The 27,357-nt window shown below is 43.4% G+C and overlaps 1 long non-coding RNA gene across 3 annotated transcripts in view; it reads left to right on the plus strand.

Annotated features, from left to right (window-relative positions):
• LOC122543152 (uncharacterized) overlaps positions 1 to 27,357 on the plus strand; it is a 149,755-nt gene that overhangs the window by 119,135 nt on the left and 3,263 nt on the right. The gene's annotated exons all lie outside the window — the stretch shown is intronic.

Consider the following 27,357-nt stretch of genomic DNA (forward strand, 5'->3'; position numbering starts at 1 on the left):
AAAGGCAGTTGGGATTTAATCCTGGTAAGTGTGAGGTGATGTATTTTGGAAGGTCAAATAAGGGAAGGATATACACAATGAATGGGAGTACTGAGGAACAAAGAATCTTGGTGGACAAGTCCACAGATCCCTGAAGGTGTCAGCAAAGGTTGACTGGGTGATATAGAAGGTGTACAGGATGCCTTCAGTGTCTTCATTCACTGGGATCTAGAATATAGGAACAACATTGGTCAGGAATAGATGGATGGAATACTGTGTGTAGTTCTGGTCACCAAACAATTGGTAGGACATGGTTGTACTGGAGAGAGTGCAGAGGCAATTTACCAGGATGCTGCCTGGATGGAAAGATGCAGTGATGGGGAGAAACTGGAGAAGCTGGATTTGTTTTCCTTGAAGCAGAGGAGGCTGAGGGGAGAATTTGATTAAGATATACAAATTTATGAGAGGCATAAACAAGGTAGATCATGAGACTCTCTTCCATATGGCAGACGTATCTAAGACCAGAGGGTGTAAATTTAAGGTGAGGAGTAAGTGGTTCAGGCAGATCTGAGGGTGGTGGAAATGTGGAATGTGCTGCCTGAGAGGGTGGTCGAACAAGTACTCCTGCAACATTTAAGAAGCATCTGGATGAGTACTTCCAATTCCCAGGGCATAGTAGGCAATGCAGCAAGTACGGGTAAATGGGACAAGTGTGGTTTGGTGTTTGTTGGTCAGCATAGTTCATGGTGGGCTGAAGAGCTTATTTCTAGGCTTCTGACTGTGTGATTCTGAAAAGGTCGAATTCCAGCTATGGAATAGATGCCAACATTCTGCCGACATGTGTCTGGAGGTTGAAACATGCAACTGTCAGTGATGCCCAAAGTTGGAGCAGGAAGCCACACTGGTCTTATTTGTTCGGTGTATGTATGTCCTTATTATTGCATGTGTTTGTTTTGTTCAAATTTGGATCATAAAGATTCGTTTGTGCTTCAATTTAATCCCAAGGTCCTGTTGCTTGTTTTTATATATAATTCTTCCACACCATTGCATTCTTCAAATGATTATGATCTATCATGTCAGATCCCAACAAGTTGCTGGCTTCTCCAATGTTCTCTTAACTGGGATAATATCACAATAAATATACATACAGGAAAGTCCTGCCTTCATGTGCCTGCTTTTTGCAGATTCACTTACCTGAGTGATATTTAGAATGTACCTATTTACCCTCTGCATCTCCATTGCTTGCTCTTCCACTGTTTTCTGTGACCTCCTGTATTGCGCATGTGCAGATCGCCACTCTCACTGTTCACAAAGATTGCCAGCTGCAACACCCCCCCCGGTATGCATCCCTCATGAACACTGAGACTCTACAGTACACACTCCAATGCACACTCACATTCGAACACAGACCCGTGCACGCACACACAGATGGAAACACACGTATGCACTTACAAAGATACACCTTTTGAAGCAGACTCACGCACATATGCAGCATGATATGCATGAAGTTTTACAGACTCAAACGGAGACAAACTCACATAAGGCTTATCACAAACTCACACAGCATTATTCACACAGGCATGCATGAATATATACATGTGGATTCCCATATGCTTTCTTGTTTTATTTTCTCTCTTGATAAATTTCAGATTTGTGCTGAATTTCTAGTGCCCGCCAGCACTGTTTCAATCCTTACTGGCAGAGACCCGATGGAGAGAAGCAGAACACAGCAGACATTTCAGTTCTGCTGACATGCACATGTAATCGAGAATAACATTCACTTGGAGTGATAAATGGCTTGGCTTCTTAAACTGTTGCGTTGGCAATGACCTGTCCTACTGCAGTTACTCATCTGTGTATAGCAGTGTATCAGAAAAATACACCATTTACATGAAGGCTGTCACCAGTGCCAAGAGTTATTTATCCTCTGATATTGTTTGATGCATCAAAGCCTTCAGCAGCCTATTGGGTTTTACACAGTCGCTTTGATTGTAGTTGCAGAGCATTAAGTAACCTCCTATCAAAGTAGAGATGAACTTACACCTGCTGAACCACTGACTGCTTTCTGCACTGAGACAAAAGGCAACTCTTGGTCATGCAACAAAACATTATCTTGTTCATTTTTTTCTTAAATTCCAAGGTGAATTTAACCATAGCCACACACATTTGACTGCACCATCCAACAATGGATAGGAACATCTGAGCATACAAAGACGGAAAGACTTGCATTTACATAACACCTTTCACATCTTGCAAAGCCCCTTGCATCAATGAAATATTTTTGAAGTGTAAAAACTGTCGTACTGAATGAAATGCAGCACCAATTATTCCCACAAACAGCGCCTTGATAATGAACAAATCATCTGATTTATTGATGTTGGGGGTGGCTATAAATACAGGTCATTCTGCTACAACACAACAGTTGTGTTCCTCTGCAACCTTGCATTACAGAAAATCACACTATGGAAAACTGCTATAGAAAGGGCGGCACGGTGGCTCAGTGGTTAGCACTGCAGCCTCACAGCACCAGGGTCCCAGGTTCGATACCAGTCTCTGGCGACTCTGCATGGGTTTCCTCTGGGTGCTCCGGTTTCCTCCCACAGTCCAAAGATGTGCAGGTTGGTGTGAATTGGCCAGGCTAAATTGCCCATAGTGTTAGGTGCATTAGTCAGAGGGGAAATGGGTCTGGGTGGGTTACTCTTTGGAGGGTTGGTTTGGGCCGAAGGGCCTGTTTCCACACAGCAGTTAATCTAATCAAAAAAAAAGTCACGCTATGGAAAACCGCAATGGAACGTCATGCTGTCGAATATCGCTAATAGAAAATTGCTATACTCATTCAGTAGAAAGTTTGCCTAATCCAAACAATGTCCACAATTTGTAATCATTTCATACTGATGAAAGACGCTGAATAGGAGAACAACCTGTATGGATCTCAACTCCAGTTGTGTTGTTCTTTGAAATCGTGCCATGTGATTTTTTTTATACCTACCTAAAGAGGCAGCTGAATCCTTGATTAAATATTCCAAAAGGCAACATTTCCAACATGGTCACACTCCCTCAGTGAGCCATTGGGAATACCAACTGAGAATTTCTGTTCATATCTCTGGAATAATATTTGAATTCACAAACCTTTGACTCAGAATTAAAAAGGTGACCCACTAAACCTTAGCTAACAGCACTATTTATGCCATTAGAAATCACAAATACACAAAGTATTGTCATTCCATCAAAGGATAGTCTTTGTAATGCCTTCACCAACAATGCATTGAAATAACCCACGACAGCCGTTGCCTTGAAGAGCAAGGTCAGCAGGCACACAGATACACCAGCATCTGTAAATTCCACTTCACTCCGACATCTTGCTAACTTGGAAACATATTGCTATTCTTTTCTTTTTGCTGGACCAAAATCCTAAAACTTCCTTTGGAACAAAAGATTGTGGGTTTACCCACTTTGCATGGTTCAAGAAAGTAGCTCATTGCCATCTCCTCAAGGGAAATTAGGGATGGGAAATCAATTTTAAATTTGGCGAATCTGCACTGTCAGGGTACAGAGCAACTCGGTCATGACTATTGGCAAGCAACATTAGTTTAAGGACAGTTATGCCCTCTGGAAACTTGGTGCGCCAACCAAGGCTCTATCTTATCCTTTAGGGCTGAATGCACTTCCAACAACAGGAAGGGATTCCTTACTACCAGCAATAAACTTTAAAAGAAACATGAGACAGCTACAGCTTCAGTGCTGGTTAATATCTTCTGACAACTGCGACAGTTCTACATGTATTTTTGTCCATTCCTTCTTGGGATGTGGTCATCGTTGACAAGGCCAGCATCCATTGCCCATCCTTACTGACCTTGAGAATGTGGTGATGAACTAATGCAGTCCACGGTGAGTAGGTATACCCGTAGTGCTGTTGGGGAGAGTTCTGGGATTTTGACCCAGCAACAATGAAGGAGCTGTGATATAGTTCTAATTCAGGATGGTGAGCGGCTTGGAGGGGAGCATGCACAGAGTGATGTTCCCATGTACTGATTAGTTTTGGAAACTGCTGTTTGAGAGCCTCAGTGAATTTCTGTTGTTGGGAGAGAAAATGAGTGTTGAAAGTCTTAAGGTGGTGCCTTCTGTGGTCATTTCAAATTGTATAAGTTGAAGTTGTAACAGGCTACTGACTGAGTCATTGCTTCGAGGCTTCAAAGCTTTTCCACGAACTATTTCTTCCTGACATGACTGTACATTTGGTGATTTGTAGGGGAAAAAAAGCAGATACCTGATGTTCAGATATCCATCAAGGGCTTTCAATCTCAACACATAAGAAGCAATGCATAAAATGTTTGTTTTTCTGTAAGAGTGCCCTCACAGTGTGCCCGAACAGTGCCAGTTATTATCGTCATCTTGGAGCAGTGCAAGAACCAAATTGCAAATGAAGATGATGCTAGGATGAATTTTGGTGCATTTACTTTCTCCCAGCCTGGAGCTGGGGACATTTGCAACCCCACACAGTTTGCTGTCCACTGTTACATCAGAGATATTCCAGAGGTTCTTTGGCAGGAGTGTTTTCTTTGGATAACACAGCTGACGATGCAGAATTACATCGATTCCAGTGGGACAAATAGGACCACAGATCAAATTCGGGTGGAGGTGGGTACTGCAGATGCTGGAGATCAGAGTCAAGATTAGAGTGGTGCTGGAAAGCACAGCAGGTCAGGCAGCATCCGAGGGGCAGGAAAATCAACGTTTTGGGCAAAAGCCCTTCATCAGGAATTCAAATCCATCAATCTCTATCTTGACCCCACACAGTGGTTGAATTTCTATGGTTTCTGGAGGAGTTAATTCCAAAGAATCAGTGCTGTCTGAGTGAAGAAATTCCACCTTTTCTTTTGTATGTAAGTGTGTAAGGATCTGAAAGGGTTAAATTAATGCAATGGAATGCCTTCAGCACCACCCACATGATAATGCAAGGAGATCTCATTCAAAATAATGATCATCATAGTGGATTGCACATTTAACACTCATCTCAATACTAAACAATTGATCTCTTATTCTGATACAGTGGCCCTTGCTCCTAAACCCTTTTAAGTCTGGGAAAACAGCTTTCTTGTAGAGAAAGTGAGGTCTGCAGATGCTGGAGATCAGAGCTGGAAATGTGTTGCTGGAAAAGCGCAGCAGGTCAGGCAGCATCCAGGGAACAGGAGAATCGACATTTCGGGCATAAGCCCTTCTTCAGGAATGGGGAAAGTTTGTCCAGCAGGCTAAGATAAAAGGTAGGGAGGAGGGACTTGGGGGAAGGGCGTCGGAAATGTGATAAACTTCCATATCCGCCACACATTCACCTGCACCTCCACACATATCATCTATTGCATCCTGTGCACCCGATGTGGCCTCCTCTATATTGGGGAGACAGGCCAGCTACTTGCGGAGCGTTTCAGAGAACACCTCTGGGACACCCGGACCAACCAACCCAACCACCCTGTAGCTCAACATTTCAATTCCCCCTCCCACTCCACCAAGGATATGCAGGTCTTTGGACTCCTCCATCGTCAGACCACAACAAAATGACGGTTGGAGGAAGAACGCCTCATCTTCCGGCTAGGAACCCTCCAACCACAAGGGATGAACTCGGATTTCACCAGTTTCCTCATTTCCCCTCCCCCCACCCTGTCTCAGTCAAATCCATCAAATTCAGCACCGCCTTCCTAACCTGAGATCTTCTTCCCGACCTCTCCGCCCCCACCCCAGTCTGACCTATCACCCTCACCTTGACCTCTTTCCACCTATCACATTTCCGACGCCCCTCCCCCAAGTCCCTCCTCCCTACCTTTTATCTTAGCCTGCTGGACAAACTTTCCCCATTCCTGAAGAAGGGCTTATACCCGAAACGTCGATTCTCCTGTTCCCTGGATGCTGCCTGACCTGCTGCGCTTTTCCAGCAACACATTTCCAGCTTTCTTGTAGAGCCTTGTCAGCATTTTGGTGAGGTCATCTCTCATTCTTCTCAACTGCAGGAAATGCAGAATCAGTTTCCTTGGTCTTTCCACAGTTCTACTGGTTACCAAGGAGGATCAGTTAATGGAATGCGCAACCAATGCAAATGCTAGAAGTATGGAAGGTTTTTGTGATCTGTACTAATGTCTACCGAAGAACTACCCTGGAATATGGAGTGAAGGCATGGGTTGTTTTGCTGGAAAGTAAGGTGTTCACGACTGGGGACAAGAATCACAGAATCCCAGTAATGCAGAAAGAGACCATTCACTCCATTGTATCTGCACTGACCCTTCTCAGAGCACGCCACCCAAATCTACAACTGACCCCATCACCCTGCATTTCCCATGACTAATCCACCTAGCCTGCACATCCCTGAACACTACGGGGCAATTTAGCGTGACCAATCTACCTAACCTGCACATAGAGTCATAGAGTCACAGCATCATACAACATGGAAAAAGACCTCCTTCCAAACCTTTCCTATTCATCTACCTATACAAATGTCTTTGTAACATTGTAATTGCACACATATCCATCACACCAACTTCTGTATAAAAGAAATTGTGTCTCATGTCTTTATTAAAATCATTCTCCGCTCACCTTTCAAAATGTGCTCCGTGGTCTGGAAATCTCCCATCCCAGGGAAAAGACAACTACAGTTAACTCTATCTAAACCCTTCAGTATTTCATAAACTTCTAACAGGTTGCCTCTCAACCTTCTGTGCTCCGGTGAAAAAAGCCCAAGCCTCTCCAGCCTTTCTTTATGATTCAAACATTCCATACCCAGCAACATCTGGTACATCTCTTCTGAACCCTCTACAGCTTGATAATATCCTTCCTATGAAAGGGTGACCAATCTTTAGACTGTGGGAGGAAGCTGAAGACCCCCAGGAGAACATGCAAATTCCACACAGACAGTCACCCAAGGCTGGAATCAAACTTGGGTCCCTTGTTGTGTTAGGCATCAGTGCAAACCACTGAGCCACAGCCACATCTTCACTGCTCGTCTCTAAAGTCCCAGGAAGGTGACACGAGTGTCAAGTTACAAAAAAAAAAGTTTTTAAAGTGCCAAGATCGAATAAAGTTGGGATCTACAAAAGGTAGCTAATTAGCACTTTGACCTGGAAACAATGCCCATGTGATTCATGCTGCCACGGAGATGGAGATAGAGAATGGGAAGGGCTTCGTAGATATCCCTGACAACTCACAGATCAGGAAGAAAGTAAGGATATAATGGTTCACCATGCAGTAACGATGGTGGAAAACTGTGTTTGAATTGAGAAGATTAACCAAGGATTTGAAACCAGGTTAGAAGATTTGCCAAGGGGGAACCTTCACTGAAAGACAGTTCTTCAACTAAATGAAAGGAATGGAGATAAACACTCAGGAGTTCAGAATCATTATTAATGATGACTTAAGGGGCAGGATACCTGTGAAATGGGCTTCCAGTTGCGTTAAAAGAAAGAGTCAAATAATTTTTTTAAAATCTTCTTGAGATTTTCGTTAGAGCCATTTGTGGATTTCTCAATTTTGATTTTGGTCTCCAAGCCTTTTTTTTAATCATTTTCACAATCTCCTTATTTAGGTGATACCGTTCTGGAGTAACAATTGCTTTAGTATTGTTGTTGAGGTAAGAGCTATTTGGATTCATGGAGAAGGTGATTAATCAGTATCCTCAATAGTCTTTACCACTTCATTAAACTCCATTAAATCACAACAGACACAAGAAGCATTAATTTCTTCAAGACCACAGTGCTTAAGTTGCCACAAGACAGTTGATATTGGTTTGCAACACTTATTTTTAGAATTGACACATTGTTTTCACAGAAAAAGTCTTAACCATAAACACAATTTCTCTGGATTGATGAGGTCACAGCTGAATGGTTGTGTGTTTGTCACTATGCCTCAATTAACTGACGGTACATGACACACTTTGTGAAAAGTAGCCAACTGGACTTCAAACAAGCACGGGAACTGGCTTCATCATTGGAAAATGTGGCAGGTGGAGCATATGGGGTGCAGGGTATTCCGATGCAAGTGGAGACCCCTTGCCAGTCCGACTGAGGTGGGGGAACACCACTTGAGTGGAGTCAATTGCAGAGCCTCATTCAGGACATATTCTAACCAGATGGACTCTAGGTCAGCCCACACTAAAACTATAAAACAAAGCCAAGCTTCAGCCAAATGGTTAAAATCTTCTTCAAGATTTGGGCCAGCAAACCATTGTAGTTACTCGAGGCAGCAAGCGAGTCCAACTCGATCTAAATTGAGTAAGAGAACTCACAGGCCAGTATCCAGGAGAATGCATACACTGGAAAGTCCATCTACGTCTGGTTTGGAGCAGTTAAATTGCTTAGCAACATCCAAATCACAACCAATCAAAATAAACGTCTGGTTAAATGGTCACCTGGTTCGAATAGAGGTTACCGACATTTCTATATTAGTGATCACAGAATGTGTCTTTAGTAAATTTGCTCTGGACTCCATTCGTAAGTTTGCACAAGACTTTGGCAAGACAGAGAACCGAGACAAGGCAAAAGTGAGGACTGCAGATGCTGGAGAGTACAGTCAAGGTTAGTGTGGTGCTGGAAAAGCACAGCAGGTCAGGCAGCATCCGAGGAGCAGGAAAATCAACGTTTCGAGCAGAAGCCCTTCCTGATGAAGGGCTCCTGCCCGAAACATTGATTTTCTTGCTCCTCGGATGCTGCCTAACCTGCTGTGCTTTTCCAGCACCACTTTTATCTTGACTGAGAACCTATACTGTCGAATCTTTATAGATTAAGGGTACAATTTCAGTTCAGGGGGTCTCTTATGAGAAGCAATTGGTTCAATTATTGATTACTGTAGTAAAAGGCTCAAGCCCAAATCGATGGAGCAAAATTCATCGACAAAAATTCACCTGGCTTGGTGCGACATTTTTGAATTTAAAAAACGGCTGCCTGAGTGATGTTCTAATTAATTACCAGGTAGTCTTTCAGGAAGATTAAGGGGCTATCAAAGGAGCCAAGGTCACGTCGCATGTTGACCAGGAAGCAATTGCATGCTTTTGCAAGGCTCACCCCTCAGTGCCATTTGCCTTATGGGCAAATATAGAGTCAGAAACCAGAAGGCTGGAAAGTGAAGGAATCATCAAACCAGTCCAGTTTGCAGAATGGGCAGCACAGGTTATGAAGGGCTTTTGCCCGAAACATCGAATTTCCTGCTCCTCGGATGCCACCTGACCTGCTGTGCTTTTCCAGCACCTCTCTAATCTTGACTCTAATCTCCTGCATCTGCAGTACCCACTTCCACCTCGCACAAGTTATTTCGATTGTGAAGTCCAATGGATTGTTTCACTTTTGTGTGTATTTAAACAAACAACAAACCACTTTTTGCTGCTGGATAAATACCCAATCCCTCACGTAGAGGATTTATACACAAATCTGATAGGGGTCAGTACTTCATGAAGTTGGACTTGAGCTACGGATACTTGCAATTGCAGTTGGATGAGGACTCCCAGAAGTTCATAGAATCACTGAATCCCTACAGTGTGGAAACAGGCCATTCGGCCCAACAAGTCCACACCAACCCTCCGAATATCAACCCACTCAGACCCATTCCCCTAACCTATTACTCTACATTTACCCCTGGCTAATGTACCTAACCCACACATCCCTGAGCACTATGGGCAATTTCCCATGGCCAATTCACCTAATCTGTATGTCTTTGGATTGTGGGAGGAAACCAGAGCACCCGGAGGAAACCCACGCAGACAAGGGGAGAATGTGCAAACTCCACACAGGAAAAGTTAACGATCCAGGTTATAGTCCAATAAGTTTATTTGGTAGTACTAGCTTTCGGAGCACTGCTCCTTCATCAGGTGGTTGTGGAGGATAAGATTGGACGACACAGAATTTATAGCAAAAGTTTACAGTGAGATGCAACTGAAATTATATATTGAAAAAGACCTGGATTGTTTGTTATGTTTGGAATGACCATGTTGGTTTCAGTTCTTGCATATGTAAATCCCATAACATTTTTTTTGAAAGTTAAATTCTCAAGTAAGCTTGTGTGTATGTGTGTGTGGGGGGGAGAGAGAGAAAGAGAGTGAGTGTGTGCAATGCAGTGGGGTCACCTGTAGTGTGATATGAACCCAAGGTCCCAGTTGAGGCCAATCCCATGGGTACTGAACTTGGCTATCAGCCGCTGCTTGCCCACTTTGTGTTGTTGCCTGACCTGAAGTCCACCTTGAAGGACCCGAAGGTCCAAGATTGAATGTCCCAGTTTGCTGAAGTGTTCTCCGACTGTGAGGGAACTCTCCTGTCTGTTGATTGTTGTGTAGTGTCCATTCATCCTTTGCCATAGCCTCTGCTCAATCTCACCAATCTACCAGGCCTCAGGGCATCCTTGCCTGTAGCGTATGAGAGAGACAATGTTGGCCAAGTCACACAAGTACCTATCACATACATGGTGAGTGGTGTCTCCATGTGTAATGGTGGTGTCTGTATCAATACTTTGACATGTCTTGCAGCGTTGCAGGGTTGTATAGTGTTGTCCTGAAAGCCAGGCAGTTCAGACAGTTGCCCGAAGCTGGAATCGAACCCAGGTCCCTGGTGCTTTGAGGCTTGCTAACCACCAAGCCATTGCACCCATAAGGATTTGTACCAATATATGAGACTGCCATTTGAGTATTGTCAACTTGTGCAGACAATGGAAACATTTCACACGGTCTACCCCAGGTAGCCATTTATCTGGAATGACTTGCTGAAAACAGGAAAGATCAATAAGAAGCACTGCTCAGATGCTTCTCCTCGGCGGACATATGCCTTAGAAGGGAACAATGTGTGTTCCAGGCATCCCAAGTGACCTACGTGAACTACAGATTTGACAAGCCTGGGTTACACCCATTGGAAGATAAAGTGAGGGTGATCTAAAGTGCCCTGGCTCCCATGTCAGTACCGGACTGTAGGTCTTTCCTTGAGCTGGTGAATTATTATGGAAAGTTCAGAAATAGGCTCCATCCTGGCACCTTTGCATGAAGTCTTAAGACAGGGCCAGCCTTGGAAACGGCCGCATAGCCAAGCCATAGCTTTCAGGGAAATGAAGAAACAGCTGTCATCCTCTAAGGTGTTGGCATGCTATGATCCCAAGTGAGATCTGCTATTGACATGCAATGCCTCCCCGTAAGGCATCAGGATAGTATTAGCTCATTAGTCACTAAGAGGAGAGGAATGCCCAATAGGGTATAATCCATGACTTTGACTAATGCACAGTGTAAATATGCCCAGATAGAGAAGGAAGGTTTGGTGGGCATGTTTGGAATCGGGAAATTCCACCAATACCTCTACAGACATAAATTTGTCATAAAATAGACCACAAACCCCTACTAAATTGACTTAAAGAGGACAAAGGACTCCTAACCATAAACACAGGCGGAATTCAGTGGTAGACTGTAATACTAATTATGTACAATTACAAGTTGGAACACTGTCTGGGAGGCATAAGTCGCCAATGTGGATGGATTGAGCCACATCCCCACTGGCAGATACATCACTGGTGCTACCACCACTGGAAGACTCCGTAATGCTTTTAAATTTTCTGGACACACTTCCGGTCACAGCTGACGGTGTCAGACTTTGGACACAGAAAGATCCAGTCCTGGGAAAGCTGGTAGTGAAGGGGGAATCCAAAGGGCCATCACAACCAGAATTGAAACCATTTTTGTATCTGGAGAGACCAGATCACAGTCGAGGACGGCACATTATTATGGGGAGTAAGAATGATTGTCCCAAGTAAAGGTCGCTGCCAGATACTGGCTGATTTCCAACAGGATCACCCAGGAATTGTCAAGAAGTTGACAAGGCTGGTGGCCAGAATTGGATGCAGACAGAGCCATGTTGGTGTGGCAGTGCCCCAAATACTAGCAAGGACAAAACCTATCACCAGCAGCTGCCCCACACTCATGGGAATGGCTGGGTAAACTGTGGACTCAGTTACATATTGACCATGCAGGTCCTTTCATGGGCTCAATGTTCTGAGTCATTGTAAACACCCACTCAAAATAGCTGGACGTCCATAGAGTTCATTCATCAAACACGGGGGAGCCAATAGAAAACTGCGCCATCTTTTGCAGTGCACGAACACCCGGAGATGTTGGTCACATTAGGGGCCATCACTTACCAGCACGGAATTTTAATATTTCCTAAAGTCAAATGGTATTCAACATTCAAGGACAGTTCCATACCATCCATCATCCAATGGTCTGGCAGAAAGGGCAGTTCAAACTTTGAAGGCAGGCTTAAAGAAACAGCCTACAGTCTCATTGGATGTCGGTCCTATTTGATGATAGGTCCACTCCTCATACAATATAGGGATAGCTCCAGCAGAGTTGCTAATGGGGAGAAGAATCCACACCAGGTTATATCTGATCTACCTTGGTGGTGGTGGGGGTTAGGGTGGGGGGGAGGGTGGGGATCGTGGTTGACGTGGCACCAGGATTACCAATGCCAGACATAAGACTCCATTAAGCGAGTGAGTTAATTTAAATTTGATGCAGGAATGGCCCTGCATGGGTAAGAGGCATGTTGACAAGAGTTCAGGTTCAGTGACATATCAACTTTGGGGAGGTGTGACAGTACTGATCAAGCAGGTGGACCGTATGAAAGCTGCAAACTCTAAAAAGGTATGGGAGAAAAACATCTCTGGATCCATGACAGCCTTTCCGACTGTTCTGGAACCTTTGGGCTCTCCCTCTCTGTCAAGTGTTTTAGATACCTTGGAATCTGAGATGAACATGGTGGATATTGCCACCTCAACATCCTTCCTGCCTGAAGAAGAGAATGAGTTTCTTCCGATGGTGCAAGAGGCAAGTGACTGTGCATGACATGCTGCTCATATCCGAGGCAGAGTTGGAGAAACCTGACCCAGTGCTGAAAAGCCCAAGGAGGAGCTACCAAAGAAAAAGGAATCAGCCTGTGTTCTCAGATTCAGAGGAGAGGGGATGTAGTGAGTGTAACAAGGTCAGCCAGGGAGCCATCATAGAATCTGAGTTCCCCAACTGGGGCTGTGATACTGGTCCAATCAGGGAGTCCTGGCTGACAGATAAGAATAGGAGAGAGAGGCATCATGTCCACTCTGAGAGCTGGCTCTGAGTGAGCTGGATCAGTGTCAAGGACTCACCATGTGTAAATAAAGGTTGACTTGGTGAGGGGATACTGGCCTCTGTGGAGTTATTTCAGTGTGGTTATAGAATCGAGGAACACATTTGACCTACGAAACCTGTATTGGATATTTTCAAGAGCAATTAAATGAGGTGCATTTTGCCCCACCATCCTCATAATCCTCTCCTTTACATCCCTATTTCTATTCTTCCATGCAATACTGGCAAGGGCTACATTTTATTGCCATCCCAAATATCCATTGGATGGGTATATGAATTGGAAGAGCTTAGAGGGATATTGGCCAAGTGCTGGCAAATGGGGCTAGATTATGGTTGGCATGGACGAGTTGGGCCGAAGGGTCTGTTTCCGTGCTGCACATCTCTATGACTCTATGACGGTATGACCCAAGTGTTGTGTTCGGCCATTACTGTACGTCTAGAGGAACTGGCCAGACCAGTTAAGGTTAGCAGATCTATATCCTTGAAAGACATTGGATTTTTGCAAGAATGATTGAGAGTTTCACTGTCACCATTTCAAAGACTACTTTTCAATTGCAGGTTTTATGAATTGAATTTAAATTCTAGCAGTCATGGTGTCCCCAGAACACAAGTCTGAGCCTCTGAAATATTTTTGCAGTCACATTAGCCTGATGTCACTGTCTCTGTCATTGTATTCAGTTTCACTCTTGCAACAATTGATGCTGAATATATTACTTTTCAGACAATCTGTTTCAGGTTCTAATAATTTGCTGCGTGAAACAATGTTTCCTCATGTTCCCTATGTTTCTTGTGCCAGTCACCTTTTATCGGTAGCCTTTGTTTGTCAAACCTTCCGTCAATGCACTCTTAACTCATGTTCTGCATAAAATTAAATGAGATCTGGTAAAACAGAGTACAGTATTAATGTGCTCAGTTAATAGACTTAAGCAGGCAGAATTAATCTGATTGTCCATAAAAGAAAGATAACACCTTTCTCATGTAAGTGGTAATTATTAATCAACCAACATTCTGAAAATCCTCAGAAATGTACATCCAATTGATGCTCAAACTGAAAATTTCCATTTGGTGTAAAATCACAGAATAATTATAGTTGCTGGCCCTGCTTAAATGATGAGGGGTCACTGACATTGAATTTCAGTTTTTCATGAGAAGATATTTTCTAATTTTCACTATTCCAAGGGTGTTGAAGTATTTATTTGTACCTCTTCTTCGTGATATCTAATGCAAATTTCCATTCCTCTTTACTGGGAGAAAGTGAGGACTGCAAATGCTGGAGAGTCAGAGTTGAAAAGACAGGCCTTTTGTCTTACGTGTCTATCTTCCTTCCCATCTATCCACTCCACCATCCCCACCGTCCTATCCATCTGCATCCACCTATCGCCTTCCCATTTATCCTCTCCCCAGCTCCACCCCCGCCCCACCAATTTATCTCTCAGTCCCTTTCCCCCTCCATATTCCTGATGAAGGGCTTATGCCTGAAATGTTGATTCTCCCGCTCTTAGGATGCTGCCTGACTTGCTGTGCTTTTCCAGCACCACACTTTTCTTCACTGAAGCTAATACTGGACAGGTAGGATCCCTGAGTGAAACCTGGCCAGATGGACCCTAAATGATTTTCGCAGTTTGGTTACCATGATACTCAGTCAATGAATGTATTTGTAAGAGGTTGTTGATGTACTCCTAGCAAAAGAGCGTACATTGTTAAACAGGTAAAGCAGATCTGCAAGCTTGGAATGATGTTATAAAGAGTAAAACAAAAAGTCAACCCTTTTTCCAAGCAATATCCTTCTGAAATACTCAATCCTTATGAGGTACTACTTCACTTGTTCATTTTTATTGAGAAGTTCCTCATGGCAGTGCACTCACTAGATGTGATTCTCTCAATTACTGACTCTCCCCAAGACATATAGACACATGCTAACTCAATGACCTTTCCTCACTGATTGCTCAAAGAACCTCAGAGCTTTTATTCAGTCCTTTCAACTTGGACTGATAACATAGTTTAACACATACTTCCAGTATTAATGTCCTGGAAACATTTTTGAACTTCAATGGATTCACCCAGAGCTATGACAGCAATGGAGTTCCAGGTTTTGCCAGTGACTTTCAGGGCATGGTGATATAGCTCCAAGTGAGGATTATATGTCCATTGAGGGAAACTTGTTGGTGGTGGTGTTCCTCTACATCTGCGACCCTGGTCCTTCTCACTGGGAGAGTTTGAAGATTTGTAAAATGCTGTCAAAGATGGCTTGAACATGATCCAGGAGAAAGTGAGGATTGCAGGTGTTGGAGATCAGAGTTGAAGAGTGTGGTGCTGGAAAAGTACAGCCGGTCAGGCAGCATCCAAGGAGCAGGCGAGTCAACGTTTCGGGCATCAGCCCTTCATCAGGAATTAGGGTGTTGCCTGACCGGAGTGTGCTTTTCCAGCACTACGCTCTTCGACTTTGAAGATAATTCACACTGCTATCACTGTGCACCGCGATGAGGGAGCAAATGTTAAGGTGGAGGATGGATGTCGATCAAGTGGGCTGCTTTGTTGCAGAGACATTAACCAGAAAAGTTCACTCTAAGTTTCTCTCCACTAAGCTGGTTGGAGAAAAGTATAGAGGGGATGTCAGAGGCGGGTTCTTTACACAGAGAGTTGTGAGAGCATGGAATGCGTTGCCAGCAGCAGTTGTGGAAGCAAGGTCATTGGGGACATTTAATAAACTACTGGACATGCATATGGTCACAGAAATTTGAGGGTGCATACATGAGGATCAGTGGTTGGCACAACATCGTGGGCTGAAGGGCCTGTTCTGTGCTGTACTGTTCTATGTTCTATGTTCTATTATGTGAAGTTTTGATCACCACACTATAGAAAGGCCTTTGAGAGTGTGCAGAAGAGGTTTACCAAGATGTTGCCTGGATTAGAATGTATTAGTTATAAGGTCAAACCTGAATTGTTTTCGCTTCAGTGTCAGATGCTGAAGAGTGACTTGATAGAAATCTGTAAAATTACGAGAGGCAGAGATGGTGCAGGTCTTTTTCCCAAGATGGGAATGTCAATAGGTTTAAGGAGAGAGGGGGAAAGTTTGAAGGAGATGTGCAAGGCAAGATTTTTACGTAGAAGGCTGTAAGTGTGTAGAGTGCGCTGCCAAGGGAGATGGTATAAGCAGATATGATGGCAACGTTTATTCCACATGCAAATTACCCACTGTATGAAAAAGTTGTCTCTTGGGTCCCTTTTAAATTTTTCACCTCTCATCTTCAAAAGTATGCCCCCCGGGGGGATCTAAGATGGCGGCGATCTGAGAAGATCACACTGCAGAGCTTCACATTACAGCAGGAGCAGGACAGTCCTTTAACCCACCCAACCCAGGTCATCAGGATTTCTTGGGGCGTTAGAAAGATTGTGGAGCCCCAAGAAACATTTAAAAATTGACTTACCTGTATTTTCAGCTGTCCAGAAATGCCTAAAAAGGGAGGAGGAGCATCTGAGGCCGGATCTGCAGTTCAGCCTGCAGCAGCCTCGGAGCCGATTACTCTCCAGGACCTGGTGAACCAGCTCTCGAAATCTCGCGAGATGTTGGGGAAACAGATTGAAGAGAAGCTGGCTCCAGTCTCTCTCATGCTGCAGAAGCATGAGCAGCAGCTGGGAGACCTGGAGAAGAGGACGGATGAGGTGGAGCACAGGGTCACAGTGGTGGAAGCTGATGCCAGTTCATTCTAGGAAGAGATCCAAGCCCTGAAGATGTAGGTTCATAATTTGCATGACCAAGTGGATGATCTTGAAAACAGGGGCAGGAGAAAAAACATTTGGATCATCGGTCTGCCTGAGGGTAAGGAGGGTGAGCGGCCTGCGGAATTTGTTGAAGATTGGCTTCTGAAATTCCTTGACTTGGAGACTGGCATGAGAGGATTGAAGATAGAGAGGGCTCACCGGGTCGCAGCGCGGAGGTCGGGTCTGGGTCAATGCCCTTGTCCTTTCCTGGTGCGGTTCCATCATTACCGGGATAAGGAGAGAGTCATGGAGGCTTCCAGACTCCAGGGGGAAGGATCCAAAGGCCCTAATTTATGAGGGGTCTAAGATCATGGTTTTTCAGGACTTTTCAGTGGCAGGGATCCAGAAACGAAAATCATATGATGGTGTCAAGAGAAGATTGAAGGAGCTTGGGATTCAGTACTCCCTTAGATATCCGGCAGTGCTTCGGATCACCTTAGATGGATCCATACATCTCTTTGACACATCGGGGAAGGCAAGAGACTTTGTGGACAAACTAACCTAAGTTAAACAATTGTAGTATGTATAAATATTGTTGCTTGGGTATGCGTTTATCATTCTGTAAAAGAAATGGAGGAAATCCGGTTGGAGCTTTGTTGTTCCCCTTTTTTGTTACCTCTATTGATAATAATTTGATTCAAACTATGTCTGGCAGTGGTTAAGATGTACATTTTAAATTTCTAAGTTAGGACATGCCAAAGGATGGGTGGGGTATTTATTCCCCTTTTTTTTTATAAAAGAATGTTTTTTTATTCATATTGATATTCTATGGGGTGTTTATTCTTTTTAGCTTGTGCTTGCGATGCGGCTCTAGCTGGGAGAAGTGAAAGTGATTGAGATAGTTAGATGCCTATTTATGGGCAGTTCGGGACGGGTAGTTGCCCCCTCCGGGCACGGGGTGAGTTCCCCTACTCAGCGCTATTGGCGCCTTATATGTTGGTTTGTTTTCTGGTTTTTGTTGTTTTTTATTTTTAATAATTTTGTATGTTTGTTAAATGTAGTGGTTTTAGTTTATATAGTTTTTATATTTGGTGGACCATGCAACAGTAAGGCTCAGCAATTTGTGGTTCGGGTTCCTCCTCTCTGGAATTTAAATGTAATTGCAGAAGATTATGGCTAATGATTTGATTAAATGGTGTGCCTGGAATATCAAGGGAAGTCACTCACCAATTAAGAGGAAGAGGGTACTCTTGAGTCTTAGAAAGGAGAGGGTGGATATTGCTTTGTTACAGGAGACACATTTGGATGACAAGGAGCATCTGAAATTACAGCAGAATGGCTTTGACCGAGTTTATTTTTCATCATTTAATACCAGAAGTAGGGGAGGGGCTACATTGGTAAGGAAAAATCTCTCATTTAAATTGTTGGAATGTGTTAAAGACACATACGGGAGGTTTGTAATTCTTAAAGCCTTGATAAATGGGGAAGTATATGGCATTTTAAATGTTTATTGTCCCCCAGCTCATCCTCTTAAATTCTTGGTAGATGTTTTTTCTAAACTGATAAGTCTCAAGTCTCGGCACATCATTATAGGGGGAGATTTTAACTGCCTCATAGAACCCACAGTAGACAGATTGCCTAACGGTCCCTCGATACCCTCTGCACAAACTAAACAGTTATTGGGTCTGTGTGGGGAATTCGGGTTGGTGGACGTCTGGAGGTGTCTCCAACCTACAGGTAGGGATTTCACGTTCTTCTCCAATCCGCATAGATGTCACACGAGGATTGATTTTTTTCTGACCCCTACGGTAACCCTGGATCGGGTGGCATCCTGTACGATTGGTAATATTGCCATCTCTGATCATGCTCCAGTGTACCTCATTAAAATTAAGGATGTTACAGTGGATTCAAGGTACTGGCGAATGGACCCCTTTATTCTCATGGTCAGCAAGTTTGTGGAGTATTTCTCTAGGGAATTTTGGGCATTCCTAGACATCAACATAGGCTCGGTTGATAGCTCATCTGTTCTCTGGGAAACTGCCAAAGCTTATGCCAGAGGGTTAGTTATTTCATATTCCACAAGTAGGAAGCGGCAGAAATTTTTCAAAATTTTACACCTCTATATATGTTCATACATTCATATAGGAGGGTGGGTTGGGGAATTTCTTTTTATCATTTGGGTTTAGTTTTGTACTATTTTTGTACTGTTTTGAATTGCATTGTTTTGTATTTGTTGAAATATTTAGAAATCTATTATTTCTTAATAAAAATATATTATAAAAAAAAATGGCGCCTTGTTTTAAATATCTAATCCTATGGAAAAGACCTTAGCTGTTGACGTTACCTATGCCCTTCAGGATTCTATAAAAAACTCCAAGGTCACCCCTCAATCTCCTGTGCGCCTGTGAAAAAAGTCCCAGCCAATCCAGCCTCTACTTGTGACTCAGATCCTCCAGTCCCAGCAACAGGCTTGGAAATCTTTTCTGAACCCTCTCCAATTTAATAACATACCTCTTGTAGCAGAGAGATCAGAACTGTGCAAAGTGCACCAGATGTGGCCTTACAGTGTCCTGTACAACCTAAACATGACACCCCAACTGCTGTACTCAAAGGTCTGACCATTGATGGCAAGCGTGCTAAATGCATTCCGAATCACGCGACCTACCTGTGACACACCTTTCAAAGAGCTATGTAACTGAACCCCGGGGGCTTTCTGATCAACAATACAACCCAGGGCCCTACTACTAATTTTATAAGGAGAAAGTAAGGCCAGCAGATGATTTTGCCCGAAAAATTGATTCTCCTGCTCCTTGGATGCCGCCTGACCTGCTGTGCTTTTCCAGCTCCACACTCTTGACACTAAGTCCTATCTTTGTTTGTTTTCCCAAATTTGATACCATGCATTTATCCAAAGTAAACTTCTCAGCTCATTGGCCCAATTGATCAAGATCCCTTTGTAACATTAGATAACATTTTTCCCTGTCCTCTGTGCTACCAATCTTGGTGTCCTCCACAAATTACTAACTATGCCTCTTGTGTTTTCATCCAGATCATTCACATAAATGAGAAACAATAGCAAAACACAACTGGTCACAGGCCTCCCAGTCTGAAAATGAACCTTCCACCACCACAACCCTCTGTCTCCGACCATCAAGCCACTTTTGTATTCAATTGGCAAGCTCTGCCTGAAACCCACATGATCAATCTTTACTCACCACTCTGCCATGAGGAACACTGTCAAAGGCTTTACTAAAGTCCATGTCGTCAATATCTGCCCTCTTCGATTTTTTTGGTCACATACTCAAAAAAACTCAATCAAATTTGTGAGGCACCATTTCCCATGCACAAAGCCACACTGACTGCCCCTAATCAGTCCTCACCTCTCCAAATGCATGGAATCCTATCGCTCAGAATCCCCTCCAACAACTTCCCACCACTGAAGTCAGACACACTGGCTTATTATTCCCAGGCTTCTCCAGGCTTTCCGAAACAAAGGCACAACATTAGCTTCCCTCCAGTCCTCCACAATGTCCTGGGATACACTTAACCATTATATCCACCTTTATGTTTTTTAAGACCTCCAGCACCTCCTCTTCTGTCAGGTGGATACTAAATTTCTCTTGACTATATTCCCAGTCTTAAAATCTCTTTAACATACTGGCGTGGCACATTTGCAGAATTTGTTTTATCCTATCTGGAAAACCCCCTACATAATTTCATCATGGAGTTTCTTCTTGATTTGGTTAAATCCAGTGAATGTTGCTTCTAATGGTTCAGCAGGAACAGGTCACAACCCTGTGCCCAACAAAAAAATTTCAAACTTGGACCTTTCTATCTGCAATAATTCTCCTATTTTTAATGAAAACTCTTCAATTCCATTTTAGCCAGTTCGTATCCATTGGTCAGTTTCTCTCTAAAGCTCAAAGCACATATTAAAAACAAAATCTGAGCTTTGATAGTAACAATAACATCTTTATCACAATCCTGGGAACATGTTGATTCATTTTCCTCGGGTTCCTTGAAATGGTATGTTATTCATTCTTTGCAAATATGTTATTCCCAAAATCTACATTATTCTTTGAATATTTGTTGCATATAATTTGTACCTTGATCTAATTACATTTCTTTGGGCAACTAAGAGGTTGCAAATACATCAAACTTTTCATTACCATTTTGGACGTTATTTTTCCAAAGGCACTGCTTCAGGAGATCTGGTTGAAACATGTATGATTGTTAAAAGACATTGATTCCTGTTCCTGCTTTCAGGCAGGGCCCTGAATGGTCGATTAAGAACGAGTTAAATAGTTCTTCAAAGGTTGTGTAAAAAATTAAAGGTGCAGGTTTAATTGAGTGCTGGGTTTTCCTCACTTCCTAACATGTATGTATAAGATCATAGAATCATAGAAACATGACAGTGTGGAGGTAGGCCATTTGGCCCATTGCATACACACCGATTCCCCTGAAGAGCATCCCACCCAGACCCAAAACCATCCCCTATCCCCTGTAACCCTGCAAGAATACAAGAATTAGCTTTGTTGTTACATGAGAACGGTAAAACATTTACAAGTTGCCATCTTAGATCCTAAAGCCCTGTGTACAGATTTTCCACGAGAAATTCTTAGGAAAAGAATTTTTAAAATAATGAAATGAAAAGTCCAGCAATAGATTAGAAAAACAGAGAAATTAGAGGTCAGAATAACAGTCCTTGCAACACAGACCGTGTTGGGCTTCTCCTTAATGGATCGAGTCGATGCTGAGACCAGGAGTCTGAGTCCATGCTGAGGCCGGGAGTTCGAGTCCACACTGAGGCAGGGAGTGTGAGTCTGCACTGAGGCCAGGAGTCCGAGTCCACGCTGAGACCGGGAGTTCATGTCCACACTGAGGCCGGGAGTTCGAGTCCGCGCTGGGACTGGGAGTTCGCTTCCACGCTGAGGCTGGGAGTTTGCATCCATGCTGAGGCCGGGAGTCCGAATCCACGCTGAGGCCGGGAGTTCATGTCCACACTGAGGCCGGGAGTTCGAGTCCGCGCTGGGACTGGGAGTTCGCTTCCACGCTGAGGCTGGGAGTTTGCATCCATGCTGAGGCCGGGAGTCCGAGTCCACGCTGAGACCGGGAGTTCATGTCCACACTGAGGCCGGGAGTTCGAGTCCGCGCTGGGACTGGGAGTTCGCTTCCACGCTGAGGCTGGGAGTTTGCATCCATGCTGAGGCCAGGGCCTTTTTGCAGCAGACAAATTCAGAGCTAGCGACAATTTTGTAATCTACATTCAGAACATTGAATCAGCTGACTGTTGTCATACCTTTTCTTCACTGAATTTGACAGCAGTTCACAAGAAGGCAGAGGTTTCCAATAATTGGGGGTATCCGCATTAAATAAATAAAAAGTCATCAAGTTGTTTCAATAGGCTTTCGAGTATGAATGCAAAACTAACAAAGCAAATCCTTCCAGTTACGTTCTGATGAGGAGTCACATTCAAACAGGAACCTACTTATCATCTCATCTCTTCGACGCTGATCAAGCAACCATCTACATCAATTATATGCTCTTCTTAAAACTTTCAAACACAAGGCTTATTGTGATTGTGATATTCAGAGGCAAAGTGGTTATTTGTAATAACACCACTCGGTCCATAAAATATCTTTGATGAAATGGCCAAGAAAGAAGAGCAAGTTTTGGCCAAAGTTTCTCTTTTGGTTCAATTATTCAGGTTTCTTTATACTGCTCTCATGAATATAAAACATCTACAAAAGCTTGCTTTGCTGGAACAGGCATGCAAACATTTATTTCCTGCCTGGCTTCAGTCTCAGTTTCCAGAGTATTATGTCCTTTATATCCCTTCACTCACAACTAATATCATTCTTCAAAGTTTTTCTTGAATATCAATTTTTCTTTGGTACATGCTATCAAAGCACAATCTTTTGCTATTGCAGAAATACATTGTGAACAAATTTCATATTTTTGGAACTCAACTTGACACTGCAGTTCATTGACAAAGAGGCCACATCACAATAACAGCACTAAGTCGTCGAGATGGAAACTGTGTTGACTTTTTTTTTAAGCCACTTAAGTCAAATTGGGTCTTTATTCCCATCTCTCAATTCTGTTTCTGTAATTAGAGAATTGCTCATCCAAAATCAGTTTATGAACTCACATCAATGTTACCTCAAAAGGACATTCCAATCAGCCTTGAAGAAAAAATATTTAATACATATGCATACCCCAGAAATCTCCTGTGATGAATTTGTTTAAAGCTGATATATAGCCGTTTACTGATTACATAATTTATTTGTGGTTCAAAATGAAAGAAATATAACTTCAAATGTATGTGCAGCAAAAACTGTGGTGGCTGAAGAAGACAACTCACGTTGCACCACTCGAGCAATTGATGATAGAAAATAAAATTTGACCATGCCAGTAAATATAAAAATGACCAGGCACACTTGAATGATTAGCTCTCTCTCCTCCTTCAAGTCTTCCACTTCAGTGGGCGAGCAGCATTTACTCTAACCATTCAAAGGTCAGGCATTGCTTATTCTTGAACTTAATTAGTCTAAAACTGTTTACTTCTCCAATGATTTAACATTCTTCGCATCTATCCTCTGGTGGTCCAGCAGTTTATAATCCTACCCTCCAACAATCTAGAGTTTTGTATTTCTTTGCTCAAAAGGTCCAGTAATCTTGACACAAATCCTCCAGCCAGCCTGATTAGCTGTCAGACATTTCTGTCAGATATTCCAATTGATCTTACTGCCTATTGCTGACAATGTAAAATCCCAGTGTAAATAATTAATTTTTTCCTTGTAATCCACCACTCAACCAATTATTTAATGCAACAATCACTGTCAGTTTCAGTAGTTTTCCTTTGAATTTATGCTTAAGGTATGTATGATATTGAAAAAGACACACTTGCTTCCCATTCCAGGTTATGTTGAGTAAGTGGAGGCTGGCTTTTATCTAAAATGATTGACGTTTTGTAAATACGACTGGAAAAATGTGGTGCTGGAAAAACACAGCAGGCCAGGCAGTATCCGAGGAGCAGGAGAATCGACGTTTTGGGCATAACCCCTTCTTCAGGACTGAGGTTGGTGTGCCAAGCAGGCTGAGATAAAAGGTAGGGGGGAAGGAATTTGGGGGAGAGGCGCTGGGAATACGATAGGTGGAAGGAGGTGAGGGTGATAGGCCGGAGAGGGGGTGGGGGCAGAGAGGTCGAGAAGAAGATTGCAGGTTAGGAAGGTGGTGCTGAGTCTGACGGTTGGGACTGAGACTGAGATAAAAGGTAGAGGGGAGGGAAGTTGGGGAAGGGGCACTGGGAATATACGAAAGAAGGCCTATCAGGCCGCCTACTTGCGGAACGTTTCAGGGAACAACTCTGGGACACCCGCACCAACCAACCCAACCGCCCCATGGCTGAACACTTTAGCTCCCCCTCCCACTCCGCCAATGACATGCATGTCCTTAGCCTCCTCCATCGCCAGACCCTGACCACACACGCCTGGAGGAAGAGCGCCTCATCTTCCGCCTAGGAACCCTCCAACCACAACGGATGAATGTAGATTTCTCCAGCTTCCTCTTTTCCCCTCCCCCCACCTTATCTCAGTCCCAACCCTCGGACTCAGCACCGCCTTCTTGACCTGCGATCTTCTTCCCGACCTCTCCGCCCCCACCCCCTCTTCAGCCTATCACCCTCATCTCCAGCATCTGCAGTCCTCACTTTCTCCGTTTTGTAAATATTCCAAGTACAAAATGAATACAATAATTTCAACTCTGCCGATCCAGTGTTAGGATTAATAAATCATTTGGGGAGGTGTAAAGTAGTTAAATGCGGAGTGATATTTCATTAGGATGGCACCAGGGTCCCAGGTTCGATTCTAGCCTTGAGCGACTCTGTGTGAAGTTTGCATATTCTCCCCGCGTCTGCGTGGGTTTCCTCTGGGTGCTCTGGTTTCCTCCCACAGTCCAAAGATGTGCAGGTCAGGTGCATTGGCCACGCTAAATTGCCCGCAGTGTTAGGTGCATTAGTGAGAGGGAAATGGGTCTGGGTGGGTTACTCTTTGGAAGGTTGGTGTGGACTTGCTGGGCTGTCGGGAATCTAATCTAATCGCATACCAGAAAAACCATCCCAAATGCAACCCTGTTATAATTATGACTATCTCCACCGCGTACATGGAGAATCCACTGATGACAAGCAGAGGCTGAGCCTTCGTCTTTCAGTACTGACTTTCCACACTTGAGTCAGAGATGGTACAAACACAATTACTTAACTCCCATTGCATTCCTTTCCTTGGCAACAATCTGAGATTAAGCCAGTCTGCTTTCAGTCTCGGTGTAACACTTGATGTTGAAATGAGGTTCCAATGTCAGATTTGTGCAATCTCCATGCCGTCCATTTTCACCCCACTATGTCATCAACTTCACCCTGCTGCTGAACCCTGAACCCTGGGCTTTGGTACCTTCAGAATGGACTATTCCAATACAGTTATCTACCTCCATCAACCTGAAATAATCCAAAAATCTGCCTTTTTACTCACACTAAATCCCATTCCCATCTCATTGCTGTACATGCTGTCTTAAATTGGCCCCTGGTCAAGCGACATTTTGTTATTTTCAAATCCCTCCATGTCCTCAACCCTCGCCATCTCTGCAGTAGCCTCCAACTCCACAATTCTGTGACTGCACTTCTCTTATTCTGAACTCTTCACATTTTTAGTAACAATTGCGTTGATGGCTTCAGCTGTCTCTCTTTCTCTCTCTCTCTGTTGTTTATGGGACTGAACGGGTTAATAATGAGGACTGCAGCTTTGATAATGTCGTTGGGACTTGTAAGCAGAACAGCTGAGGACCTCAGAGGAGTGAGACCTATTATCTGATCCTTCTCAAAATCTCTGTCACAAGATCTATCACATTAAGGTAACCGATGACTAGCTGCAAACATGCAATAAGCTACACCATGTTAACAACAAAGAAGTTTTCTAGTTAGATCAGGAAGTGTTTTTTTTTTGCTATAAGAACAAGCAGACCCTGGAGTTTCATATCATGAAAGAATTTCTGGTCCAGAGCCAGAAACCATGGGCCCCCAGTACTGCTGCAGGCTCCCCTTCCCAGACCTGAGCAGAACAGGCTTGCTGGAGCACCTGGTCTCTTCTCCTGGGCCTTGAAGTACGAGCCTCACCTCCACCCTCCGCAACCCCCCCAGCCCAACCCCCCCCCAGCCAACACCCCCAGCCCAACCCCCCCCCAGCCCAACCCCCTCCCCCAGCCAACCCCCCCAGCCCAGCAGAGCCCAAGCAATAGAAGAAAGTTCTCTCCTGACATGTTTCTGTCACCCAGTCATTCTGAGAGAAGCTTTCTAAACTGATCTGTTTGACTTGGTCTTTGTGAGCTGGTGTTCCGCTTCCTTTCATAATTCACCTGTTAAAGGCCCAAAGGTTGTGAATAAGAATCATTGGGCACAGAACAGTGTCTTTTTAAATAAAATTTTTATTGAAAAATTTCTTAATAAATATTTTTATTGAAAATCTTTTTCAATTCTTTTACAAAACATTTATATATAAAGAAAATAAAGCACCATCAAAACAGAAAAAAAACCCAGCACAAGAACAAAGTCATAACATAGTACCATTGTTACTAAACAACCCACAATTCTACCAAAACAAACCTATCCACTTAACTAAAACTAAACTACAAACATATTGATTAGTACTGGCTTAAATTACATTCAAGTTACTTAAATTAGATAATGTCTTACTACTTTATTCTCTCTCACTCAGCACACCTCCACTGATGCTCCCATCTCTGGGAGTACCCCTACAGTACCCATATGGACTCAGAATAGTCTTATTTAACGAAGGTTATGGATAAGAATCATTGGACTCAGAACACTGACCACTATAATGTAAAATGTAGCATTCGGTTCGAGAAGAGGGAACTGGGTCAGAAACAAATATGCTCAGCTTAAACAAAGGTAATTACAAAGCAATGTGTCGCCCAGGTGTGTCCTGGGAAAGGCATTTTGAAGCAAAGATGTTTGAGGGACAATGGTAGAGGTTTAAGAAAATGCTTCATGGTTCACAGCAAAGGTATACCGTGATGAGAACGAAGGAGTCGAGAATTCAAGACAATCATGGTTAATCAGGCAAGTTAAGGCTAACATCAAACTGAAGGAAAAAAACATACAATGTGGCAAAGATTAGTGGGAAGCCAGATGATCAGGAGAGTTATTTATCAAGTTTAATACTAATAATATCAACAATGTCTTCAAATATACACAAAGGAAGAGAGAGGCCAATGATAATATTGACCGTTTGGAGAATGAAAATAAAATAAAAATGAGACTGGGGAACCTACTCTGCTTTTCCATCTGGTGGTCCTATGGGAACATTAAAGCTGTTTCCCTGTCCACAGAAGCTGTCAGACCTGCTGAGTTTCTCCAGCATTTTCTGTTTTTATTTGACACAAGATTGTTCTTAAGAAAAACCTGAGAGTGCAACAGTGGAACTGCAACATCATGAGGAATCAGCCATCAGGAAGAGGGGAAAACGTTGGCAAACAAAATAAAT

The sequence above is a fragment of the Chiloscyllium plagiosum genome, unplaced genomic scaffold, assembly GCF_037043375.1.
Source record: "Chiloscyllium plagiosum isolate Xiang-an unplaced genomic scaffold, Cpla_swu_hap1 HiC_scaffold_48, whole genome shotgun sequence".
NCBI lineage: Eukaryota > Metazoa > Chordata > Chondrichthyes > Orectolobiformes > Hemiscylliidae > Chiloscyllium > Chiloscyllium plagiosum.